This window comes from Triticum dicoccoides, chromosome 3B (assembly GCF_002162155.2).
Source record: "Triticum dicoccoides isolate Atlit2015 ecotype Zavitan chromosome 3B, WEW_v2.0, whole genome shotgun sequence".
Classification (NCBI taxonomy): Eukaryota; Viridiplantae; Streptophyta; class Magnoliopsida; order Poales; family Poaceae; genus Triticum; species Triticum dicoccoides.
In genome coordinates this window covers 142,254,357-142,266,192 of record NC_041385.1, presented here as the reverse complement: position 1 = coordinate 142,266,192, position 11,836 = coordinate 142,254,357, and positions in this window count along the sequence as shown.

The following is an 11,836-nucleotide window of genomic DNA, read 5'->3' as shown; positions in this document are numbered from 1 at the left end:
TACTCGGTAGTAGTATGAAGCTGTTGTAGCATGTAATACGTGGTCGGACCCATGATTTTAATCTAGTGCCCGTACGCACACTACATCGGCCAATAACTGCGTTCCATCCGTCCCTCAGGACATCGATCGACAGGAGTGGTACCGAACGCGCAAGTGGCAAAGGGGCCAGATTTGGAGATCGTTGCGGTTGTGTGTGTCCGCCTGCGTGCACGCGATTTCTTCCGAAGCTGTTGGCCGTGCATGCCTGCATGCGGAGGAAACCTCGAGTCCTGGGCAAACGATCATGCATCGCTTGCATTTGCGTATGGACGGACCGGCCATTCGTTTCCACCCGCCCTGAAACGAGGACACGTTTTTTTTCTTCAGAGGACGAGCAAACCTCTCAGCCTTCTAGGACACACGCAACTAGTATAATTTTCTTTTCTCTCTTAAAAATATAGTTTCTAAAATTAATTTTGAAGGAGTACTCATACTTCGATGTTGCGAGGTTTGAATAAAGATCAATCTTTTCGCAAAAATAAAGATCAATCCTACCGTTACGGCGCATCGTCTTCTATCCTAGGCCAAGGGACAGGGTTCCCCTTGACGTTGGAGAAGGTATGTGTTGGGTGTCTCCTGTCGCGCGGATTAGGCTTGATCACGATCCATTCACATAGTAGGATGATCCTCGATGCTTCTTCTCCTTGACCGTCTTTGGTGCCGGAGTGCGGCAATCATATACACTACTAAAAAGGGGCCCAAAAATCGGTCCTCAATACGATGCCCAAAGAATTCGGGTAGAACTAAAGAACAACGTCTCTTTTTTCGTGAGAATACAAAAAGCATACCGGTTCATGAAATTGGGGTAGGGGGAGTTTTCCATTTGCAACCACCACCCACAAATTTGTTATTGCGGGCCACCTTCTGGTCAAATCACTGCTTGTCGTGGGCCCTCTTGTCCCCACCAAACCCGTTCCCTGCATGCTTCGGAAGTTTGCTGGCATTGAAACCTCCACACAAGGCCACCTTGACATCGCACCCTTACCCGCTACCGCCCTATGTCTTGTCCTCATCACCTCGAGCTCTGCACCTGCAACCAAGCTCGACCACGAGTTCATCCATACCAGGATCAAGGATTTTCACCACTGAAAGTGCACACTCGTTAAGTCTTGCCAAATCAATCTATTCATTCCACTCCCGCTTCGGCAACTAGGGCAAAGTTATGTTACCTCCAGACTCTGTCGGTGAGCCCATCAACTCATCTCCCCTTTGTCTACCACTCAGGTGACCGACACTGGGGAGGGGAGTGCTGGTGTCTCGGTCCGGCTAGTACTTTAGGTTAAGGTCCTTTAGTTCTCGCATGGGCGGCGTTGTGGATCATGGCGGTGCTTCATCTTTGATTTGGTCTTCTAGGCTTTGATCCTCTTTGAGTCTACCTGTCAAGACAAAGTCGATGGAGTTTCAGCACAGATTTCTGTTGTCTCCTTGGGGCAGCGAGGTTAGGATATCTTGTCGTGTGTGCAAGACGAAGAGATTTGGTGCCAAGCGTTTCGGATCAATTCAAGGGTTAAATAGTGAGACTGTATCCATGGGGCGCTGGTCCTTAGGGCACATGCACGAAGACTTCTCAGCTATCATCGACAAGGTCAAGTCGACTCCGATAAGGGAGTGGAGATAATGACTCATTCTGCCGTCGGTAGTGGTCGTTCAGTGGTCTAGGGACCTTGATATGATTGTTATTATGTTATTCTTTTGACGAAACAGAGGCATAAGAGTTGCCTCGCCCATTAATGACTAAGAAGTTTAAGAAGTACTTTTACAAAGCTCAAAAGGTTACAAAGGCATTGATCTCCTGTCATCAAAATACCCAAATGCTTCGCACCCATGATAATCCAAGGTTTGCTTCATGCTTGATCGTGTCGAGAAGGATGGTCGGAGGCATGGGTTTCCTTTCCTACTTATAAAGGTTGGAGTTGATGGTGAGTTCAACTACTTTTTAGAATAAACAAATACACGCATCCCCGCATGTTGAACTAGCAATCTTCTAAGAGGGATATAAACAAATGTACTTTACTCACATGTGGGATCTATCATAAATAAATAAATAAAAACACTACTTTTATGTGAGACCAACTTTTTTTGTAGAAGACACAAATAACAAACATAAAAGTGTGACTTCAACTGAAAATCGATCTTTGTTTTAGTTTCTCTTCCGAATCTAGTATGGTCATTTAAATTTGGTGACGTTGCATGCCTCTCACCTTATTCTTTTTATCTTTACTAATCGTAAATCATGCAACGGCCACAAGGACAATAAAGTTATTTGACCACCTTGTAAGCCAATGGCTCCGTGGCAACGCACGACCATTGTGCTAGTATGCCAAAAAATCTAGCGTTCCTATCATTCCAAATGGTCCAAGAAGCAAGCATGGTAAGGGTTACCATGGCCTTCCGATTTGTTCCATTGACATCAGACATATTGATCCACCAATTTTTGATGGCACGTGCATCGTCCCATTAATGAATGACGAGGTTGTCAAGGCAGGGCAAATCTTTGAGCATTCGCCAAAGCATTGCAATAAACCAGCACTTGTAGAATAGGTGGCCCACGGTCTCATTCTCCCGCTTGCATAATAGACATAAGCCGCAATTTTTCCACCCTACTTCTCCTACCTATCTGTCATCCATATACAGTTTCGAATTGCCAACCAAGAGAATAATTTCACCTTCGGAGGTGCCCAAGCCTTCCACACTGTGTGATGCATGGGGGAAGGTTGGACCCCAAAAATGTGCCTTGTAGGCCCAAGATTCTGAATATAGCCCAATCATTGTGTCCTTACAAATGATGTCCTCATCGGTGCCCTCACCACGATGAACCTCATGCATGTACACGCAAAAGGGTTACAATTTGTCGAATGTGATCCATGGTTAAATTGGAGAGGGAGGTTGAACTTGGACAACCAAGCGTCCTCCCTGCATAGCATCACTCACATGCCAATTCTTCCTAGTGGAAGGCTCAAAGATGAGTGGATCGATGTCAACCGACTTCCAAGAAGGGCACACAAGCATCGTTGCTGTGATAATGTGGGTGGAGGAGTAGAAGAATTCCATGTTTGTACCTCATCACAAGGACTGTACATGCCCACCCACATCTTTGATGGGTCCTTCTATTCAAACCGAAGCAATCGAAACCTAAAAGCACAGGCAAAGATGCCAAGGTTCAGGACCCACAATTCACCAAGTGCGAGGGGGAAGGGGGAGGACCTTTTTGCTCCAACAGACTTTGCATTTCTCCTTGGAAGTCTTGCTTGTTCCCAGCCAAAGGGAAGCATGCTAAATTTTGTTGATGTTGTGAATTGTGCCCGATGATGGGATAAGAGAAGCTATGTGATACGCCACTTGCGAGGTGAGCACCGATTTGACAAGAACCCCTCGGCACATGGAGGTGATTCCTTGACCCCCCATGGAATAAGCCTATAAGCCACTTTATCATCAAGGAATTAGAATCAACTCTCTTTAGTTGCCACATTGAGAGGGGAAGGCCCAAGTACTTCATGGGGAAGGATGCCCCGGTTGCCATCAACCTCACAAGGGCCATGCTTAAGTTAAGGTGCACACATTGTATGGGAACCACTAAGCTCTTTTGGATGGGGACCCTCTTTGGTGTTAGGGAAGGCATGTGTTGGGTGTCTCCAGTCACGCGGATCAGGCTTGACCATGATCCATTCAGGCAGTAGGCTAATCCTTGATGCTTCTTCTGCTAGGCTCTCTTTGGTGCAGGAGTGTGGCAGACATCGACTCTGTTTTACTTTGTGTGCTTTTAGTGGGTGTTGCATTGTAAGCCAATTAGTAAACTCATTTGTATCTTTCAACCATTATTGCTTGTTGGCCATGTAATTCATGACCGGTTAATATCTTTGTTACTCCAAAGTCAGGCTCGTCTCGAGATTTAATTCTAAAAAAATGACACTACCTGTTTTAGGGAAAAAAGTTCATTTAAAAAATTACGTGTTAGTCTCTATCGACTATGATAGTATAAGGACAACTCTAATATATCCAAAAAATATTAATTTTTTAAACTATAATTTTAGGAGATAACACAGTCTAATCAGTCCTCAATAACCCTTAAGTTATACAAAAATCTGGGGCGAGCTAAAAAAACACCCTGCTAGTTGGAACTATTGGGCAAAACTACATCTACCCAAAAACGTCTCAATTCATGAAATTTAGGCAGCATGAGTTTTCCATTTGCAACGATGACCCAAAATTCCTTTATCGCTGCCACCATCTGGTCAAGCCTTCGCCTGTCATGGGCCCTCCCAGCCTCACTGAACCAGTCCCCGCTTACTCCGGGAGTTTGTTGACGTCGAAACCTCCACGCAAAGCCATCTCGACACCGCACCCCTACCCACTACCGCCCTAGGCCTTGAGTGTCCCCGCACCCAAATTCGGCACCTGCAACGAAGATCGAACACGAGCTCATCCGTGCCAGTACCAAGGATTTTCACCCGTGAAAGTGCACGCTCGTTAAGTCTTGCCGAATTAATCTATTCATTCCCCTCCTACGATGGTAGCTAGGGAAAAGTTTGGTTCCCTCCAGACTCCGACGACAAGCCGTGAACTCGTCAACATGCTTGCCCTTCGTCATCCACTCCGGTGGCTGACAGCGGGGGAGGGGAGTCCTGGTGCCTCAGTCCTGATAGTAGTTTAAGTTAAGATCATTTAGTTTTTTCATGTGAGGCATTGTGGAGGATGTTGGTGCTTCATCTTGAAGTTGGTCTTTTGGGCTCTGATCCTCATCGAGTCTGCCGGCCGAGACAAATTCTACCGAACTCCGGCATAGATTAATGTTGGGCGTGTTTGGTTACCTGCATCATTTTTTGCCCTTTTGCATACTTGTCCCAGTTGTGCCTGGCTGACAAATACAGGCCAAAAGCTAACATCTGCACTTAGTTTGGTTGTTGCATGTCCTCTCCCTGCATTGTAACGATGCCTCTACGCACCGCATTTGGTTTCTCGCATTGTATGTGCTCACACGGGTGCATGTTGTTTGGTTACATACGAGTATAGAGTTGTGCTCACCTTGTACCCTACTTGGTGGGCTTACCAATACTACTACACCTTACACACGATCACACCGAGCACAACAACGTCACAACACTGCTATGGCGATGAACTGGACGAAGATGATGAAGTTCTTCAACCCAAATGGTCGATCCACCTTGCCAACCTCAACCTTGCTGCATGAATGCTCTCGCACATACTTGGAGTAAGCATCTTCTGCCGCCTGCCTAGTCTTAAACCCTCCTCTGTGGTTGCTATCATTGTACCCTGAAACTTGTTTGTTGCAAGCTTCCCATGAACTGTAAACCCCTGGAACCCTACCTTCAAACATCACATACCACTTGCCCTGGCAGTGCAAACAAGCAATAAGTTCAAGCAACAAGCATTGGGACACACAAACAACAAGCAATGAAGAACTCTAGGAGTAAGCATGCATGATCATAGCAAGTTCAACCTAGCACTATTTTGGTGTAATCCTACCACCACATCCAAAAGAGGGTGTCATCCTACCACCGCAAGTTCTGATCACCACGAGGATCACCGTGAGGGGTTAGTATATACCACCTCACCAAAATATACAGACCATAAAGTTGTTTTCAAGCCCTAACTACACAAAATTACGTCATCGTCATCATCGTCGTCCTTGTCGCCATCGTCGTCAAGGATCATGCACGTCGTTGCCACCAGCAGAAGCAGCACTAGTAGTTGTGCTTGCCCAGCCAGGTCCTTAGCCAGAGCAGCCTATGGGCTACTCCCATGGCAACAAACCCAACACCCTAGGCTTTTTTGTCCAATAGGTGGCTGAGAGCCACCATGAGAGCCTCTGGGCTGAAGCCATTCTACTCCATGACGGCGCTATAGAGATGAAGGTGGACATCCACACTCTTGCTCTCCCTGATGGCGGTGGCCATCTCCTTCACTGCCTCATTCCTGCTGCTGAAGACGCTCAGCCTCTCCTCCATGAAGTCTGCTTGCTTCCTCTTCCTATCAAGCACATGAACATGCTCACCATCCTTCTCAGGAGCATCAACGTTGATGGTGTTTGACTCTTGGGTGTCTGGATACTCCGGCATCAGCGAGCCCAGCGGCTGATCAGAGCCCATGGCATGCTTGCTGGTTGCCAGCCCGAAGGAGAAGGTCTGCTGCATCTGGTGGTAGTTCTGGATAGGGGTGTTGAGGAAATCTGCGTCCTTGGGGTGAGCCTAAGAAGAAATAGGGCGGAGAGGTTAGTTATATGGTAATGGTTCATAGACTTGAACTGCTGGTCTGTTAGAATGGCATGGTTTGTGAGATAACCACGACGTGGCCTTGGTAGTGCTCTGCCTCCAGAAGGTCGAGCAAGTGTCCTCATCCCATGAAGCATTGTTGAGGTCTCTGAGCTTGTACGCGATGATCCACCTTTCTCTCCACTTCCTCGGGTGGTTGTACACCTGGGTCGTGGTGACCTCCTGTCCACAGAAGTTGAACACCTGTTTTGCAACAAGGTTCAAGTGCACCTCCTTGAAGCCCTTGTCAGTCCTCACCCCACTAGCTATGATCTCACACATCTTGTTAAGCACAAAAGTGGAGAGGAACGACTGCCATTTCATGTTGTTCCCCCTGCCATCCTTCTTCTCCTTTGCTGCTACCTTTTGAGCAGCAGCATGAGCAACAACATTGGGTTGAGCCAGTATAAATGGAGGAACTGAAGGCGGCACCTCAAAAACCTCTGAATCAGGAGGCATCTGGTCCATAGGAGGCTGGGAGTCCTCGACGTAGGACGACGGGAACTGTCTCTCGGTCAACACGATGGCCTGACTAAACTCTTGCGTTTGCGTGGTCATGTCCTACAAACGTAAGCATCATCAACACCACGAGACACTACACATGGATAGTAGGAACTAGCAGTACATCATGGACAGATTGAACTAGCAGTACATCTTGGACAAATCGAACTAGCAGTACATCATGGACAGATCAAGCTAGCAGTAACACATGCACAAGCATACCACATCTCAAGCATACCACAACATAACAGAGCACTAATCATGGAGAACAAAGCACTAATCATGGACACATGGATGATCTTCGTTCAACACTTGCACACTAGCATACCACCGATCCATCCATGACCACTAGCTACCAACACTTGCCCACATGAAAACAACCCATAGCATGATCCAAATCCATCACAACTAGCTATTACAACATCACCGTCAAACAGATCGGACGGCCTAACCCTAGCACATGGACGGATCTAGCTAGAACTATAAGAGAGGAGGTGGTGATTGAACTTACAGACGCCATCGGAACGGACGCGGAGGAGGTGCCTGGCACGTCGGAGAGGAGGAGGAGTCGACCCGCCACCGCAGTCAACCGGTCGCCGGAGTAGATGCGCCACTTAACTCGTCGTCGAAGTGGATCCTCGCCGGAGGGAAAGCTCGAGAGGGGGGAAATGGTGGCGGGAGTTTTGCCGCGGCGGTCACCCTCGATATATAGGGCGGCCGAATCGGCGGGCGGTGACTCGAATTCGTCCCGCCGCTTTTTCGAAGATGCGCCATCGCTCCCGCCATCTCCCTCCCTGTGCGACGCGGCGCGGCGTTCCCCTCCCCTGCATCGCTCGAGCCTCCCATGCATCGCTCGAGCCTGGCTTGTTGGAAACGGCCGATTTGGCCTTTCCTAGCGGGCCTGCCCGAGGGGTGCTTTCAGGTTCGTGCTATGCGGGCCCAACAGTAAACATAGGGATCCAAACGGCCCATTTTCATCCCGCGCGGGCCTGGCCCGCCCTAATGCAGGCTACCAAACGCGTCTGTTGTCTCCGTAGGCAGTGAGAATATTGTTTTTTGTGCGTTCAAAACGATGAGATTTGATTCTAGGCGTTTTGGTTCAATGGCGAGACTTCATCTATGGGGCATTGATTTTAAGAAGCACGTGCACAAAGACTTTTCGGCCATCATCGACAAGGTCATGTCGTATCCGGCAAAAGAGCGGACATGACGGCTCGTTCTACCTCTGGTATGTCTAGGGTGCTTTGTATTTCTGGTGAACGTTTATAATAAGTCATGACCTTCTCTAAAAAAAAGTGTAACTGATTCTGTGATGCCGCCGTCCACCATATCTACCAGTCAGAACCCGCACGCCCATGGGCTCCCTCGACGAATATTGACGCGCCACCGTATCCCGTCGAACCCTCGACTCGCGTCGGAATCACATCCGCCAGGCCGCGGAACAAAATGATCGGAGTAACGGTCTGGTTTGATCGATCCTGCCTACCCAGGCCAGGTACCCCCACCCAGATCGCCGCAGAGATGTGGGTTGTACACAGTGAGTCGGCAACTCGGCATACATACAAACAGCAGTTTGCATGCCCGCGGCCGATCGACAAAGGGGTGGTCATCAACCAACCATCCATCCAACCAACTCGAAATGGTTGCCATTGCCAATGCCAGCATCAGCACGTGAACATGTACATACATTATTCACTCTGGATGCATCTGCAGTTTGCTCCACGACTGTTGGTGTCTCCTTGTTCCTGTGGATTAGCCCGCAATTCTGCTCAAGCGTGTTAGTACTGCTAGTATTAGAACAAGTACTATTTGAGGAAGTTGGCGCATCCGCATTCTGCTCACACAAGTTTTGTTTCCTTGTCCCTGTAGATTAGCCCACAATTCTGCTCAAGAGTTTTAGTACAACTACTATATGAGGAAGTTTGTTGGGGGTATTGGCAGCGGTTGACTGACCTTGACCTTGCTCACTTTGCTACGTCCGTCCGTCCGCAGGCCACTGCAGTACGCTACACACGCCCCACCTCATAATAAATAAAAACTCTACTGGTAAGGCCAACTCCACCGCACGACTCCATCCTGTCCAGTCCTGTCCGTTTGGGACAAAAGGGACAAAGGAGGCGGCCCAGCGCGCGACGGTCCGGACCCATTCTGTCCGTTTTGTGTCCCGGCCGACCCATTTCGAGCGCAAACTTGCGCCGGGTTTGGGTCGCGGCGGACACCAAACGGACGTGCGCCTCGTCCGCTTCGGGGCCGCGTGGCAGGCGGCCACCTACCTCCCACCCGCCCACATCAATGCGCACGAGCGGGCGGCCCCACCTGTCATCCGCACGTCGAGCAGTCGCCGTCCTTCTTTAAGTGGGAAGCGTGGACGGGTCGTCGTCCACACTGCCCCACGCCACCCAGCGGCCTCCTCGAACCCCGACAGCGCAGAAACCCTAGCCCGCCTCCTCCTCAAGCTCGCCGGCCGCCCGCCTCGCCATGGGCTTCTGGAACGGCAAGGGCAAGCACGACCGCGAGGCCGGCTCCTCCTCGGGGCGCCGCCACGGCTTCGTGAAGAAGGAGGAGCCCGCGTCTCCGCCGCGCTCCTCCCGTCGAGCCCCCACGTCGCCCCCCTTCACCATTGCCCCTCGGCCCTCCGGCGAGCGCGACCGGCAATACATCTGCGCGGACGTGTGCCGGAGGTACTGGGAGACGAGGACGCCGGTCCCGTGGAGCGACGCCCACCTCCCCAACGGGTGGCACCTCTCCGCGGACTAGGTCCCCATCCCGCCAGTGCTGGCGACCGGCCGTACACGGCGCGATGAGATCAACCGCCGCCGCCGCCTCCTCCCCGACGACCTGTACTACGACCACAGGTACGCCCCCGACTCGCCGCTCTGGGACACATGGCTTCAGGACGAGCACGACGTGCGGCGCGCGTCCTACTTCGCCGGCACCGTGCCGGGGCCGCGGAGGCCACGTGCAGAGCCGCGCGGGCGTACGCGGGTGCGCGGCCTGACGCCCACGCCGTCGCCTTCCTCGTCTCCGTCGCCCCCTCCCCCTCCTCGCATGACAGCGGAGGAGGAGGCCCGTCTCCTGCAGCGTGTCATGGACGACTCCATGAACACGCACGACGAGCGGCAGTGGGACGGCCTGGAGGAGGCCATGGCCCTCTCTGCCGCCGGGGACGTCGCCTTTCCGGAGCTGCAGCTGGCGGCCGTCACGGCGGCCGCCACGGAGGAGCCGATGGAGGAGGACCTGCCCGCGTTCGAGAAGCTCCTGGGCCAGGGGTGGGGCTGGTCGTGCACTGCGCCGGAGATGGCCGCCGACCTGGGCGTGAACTGGTGCCCCACTCCGGAGCGGGAGGCGTCGCCGCGTGAGGAGGTGGTGCAGGCACCTCCGGCCGTTCAGGCCCCCGTCCACCACGCACCGCCTGCCCACCTCTGGACGCCGCCGGACTACGTCGACCTCGTCAGCGACGACGACGACACCGACGGCCAATGAAGACGGCGACGGCCACGGCACCGACGAGCGCGGCAGGAGCGCGGGAGGAGTTTTTTTTATTTTCTTATTATGTTAATTATGAATCTAGGCCTTTTAAGTGGCCGTTGAAACTGGGCCGTTTTGTGGCCAACCCATATTATGTTTTATGTTTTTTTAGATGAGTTTATTTGCTTTTTTAGTTATTTAATTATTATTTTTAATCCCGTCCACGCCGGACACGATTTCGGGTACGGCCGCGCGATGGGCGCACGCACGACCCACTGGACACAGCCGGACACGGGCGTACCCATCGGCGCTCGAAAGGGACAGATTCGACCCAATCCAAACGTCCGTTTGGGATCGCGCGGTGGAGTTGGGCTAACACATGCCGCACCCCATAATTCAGGGGCTTTGATGGCATTGAATCGCGGCAGCTGCAGTGCTTCTCTTCTCCACCTGCTTTCCTGTGCGCCCATTTACTCACGGTGGCTGGCTAGCGTGGTAGTAGTAGCCTTTTTCCGTCACGGCTTGAATGCGCCTGATGGACACGGCAACAACAGCGAAATAAAACATTTTCTTGCTTGACCTGACCTGTCCACCTGCTCGTGCTCGTGGTCGCCCTTTGCTGTTGCAACCATTGCTGTGACCTGACCACTGCGCGTACCACTATTATCGCTGGCCTTCGGTGTATGTTTGATCTCGTCACCAACCTACCCCCATAAAAGAGTCAGCTTAGGTAGCCAAAATTTTGCAAGAACAACCAATAACCAAAATAAAGTGAATTTAGGTAGCCAAGGTTTGGTCAAATGTTGGCAAGAAAAACGAAGCAAAGTGAGCAAGCTGCCATTTGTGGCATGCATGCCCAAACTTTAGCAACGAACAGCAAGGCAACCGATAGGTAGGCTTGTTTTGGACACCAACCTAACTTTTTTTACCACCTTCTTATGTTTAGATAATAATGGTTCTAGCTACTGTATAAAAAAAGAAAAAGATAATGGTTTCTGCCACTGAAACATGTGTGTTTCTAGTACCATACTTCTCCGGTGCACCTGCTGCTACCCTGATGCTGATGCTGCTATGTCTCTTCCAGTCGTTCTCACGCCATTGATGCGCCGCTGCAGCACATCGCGCTCACGCTTCTTTCCATAAGTGCAGGGAGGAAAAGGACGGCTCTTAATTCGGCAGAAATCACATATCTGACCTCAGGCAGAAATCAAATCACAAACTGACCTGGTCACGAAATTTTTTCACTCTGCTGACCCTTTGGTGTGGCGCCCGACACCCGGGCGCCGCACTCTACTGTGCAGCGCCCTTCCCTTAGGCGTCGCACATCCTGCCAGCGTGGCAGCCCTGGTCCAGTTGCGGCCCCACACGCACCTGTGCAACGCTTAAGATCTAGGCGCCACACACCTGTAATGTGCAGCGCCTAGCTCTTGGGCGCTGCACAGTCTGTGTTTCACTTGGGCTGGCCCCACCCTCTCTCCCCTCCCACCCCCACCCCACACACCCCCACCCGACCCAAACCCTTAGACTTGCGGCCCTCCTCTCTTCCCCTCTCCCCCCTC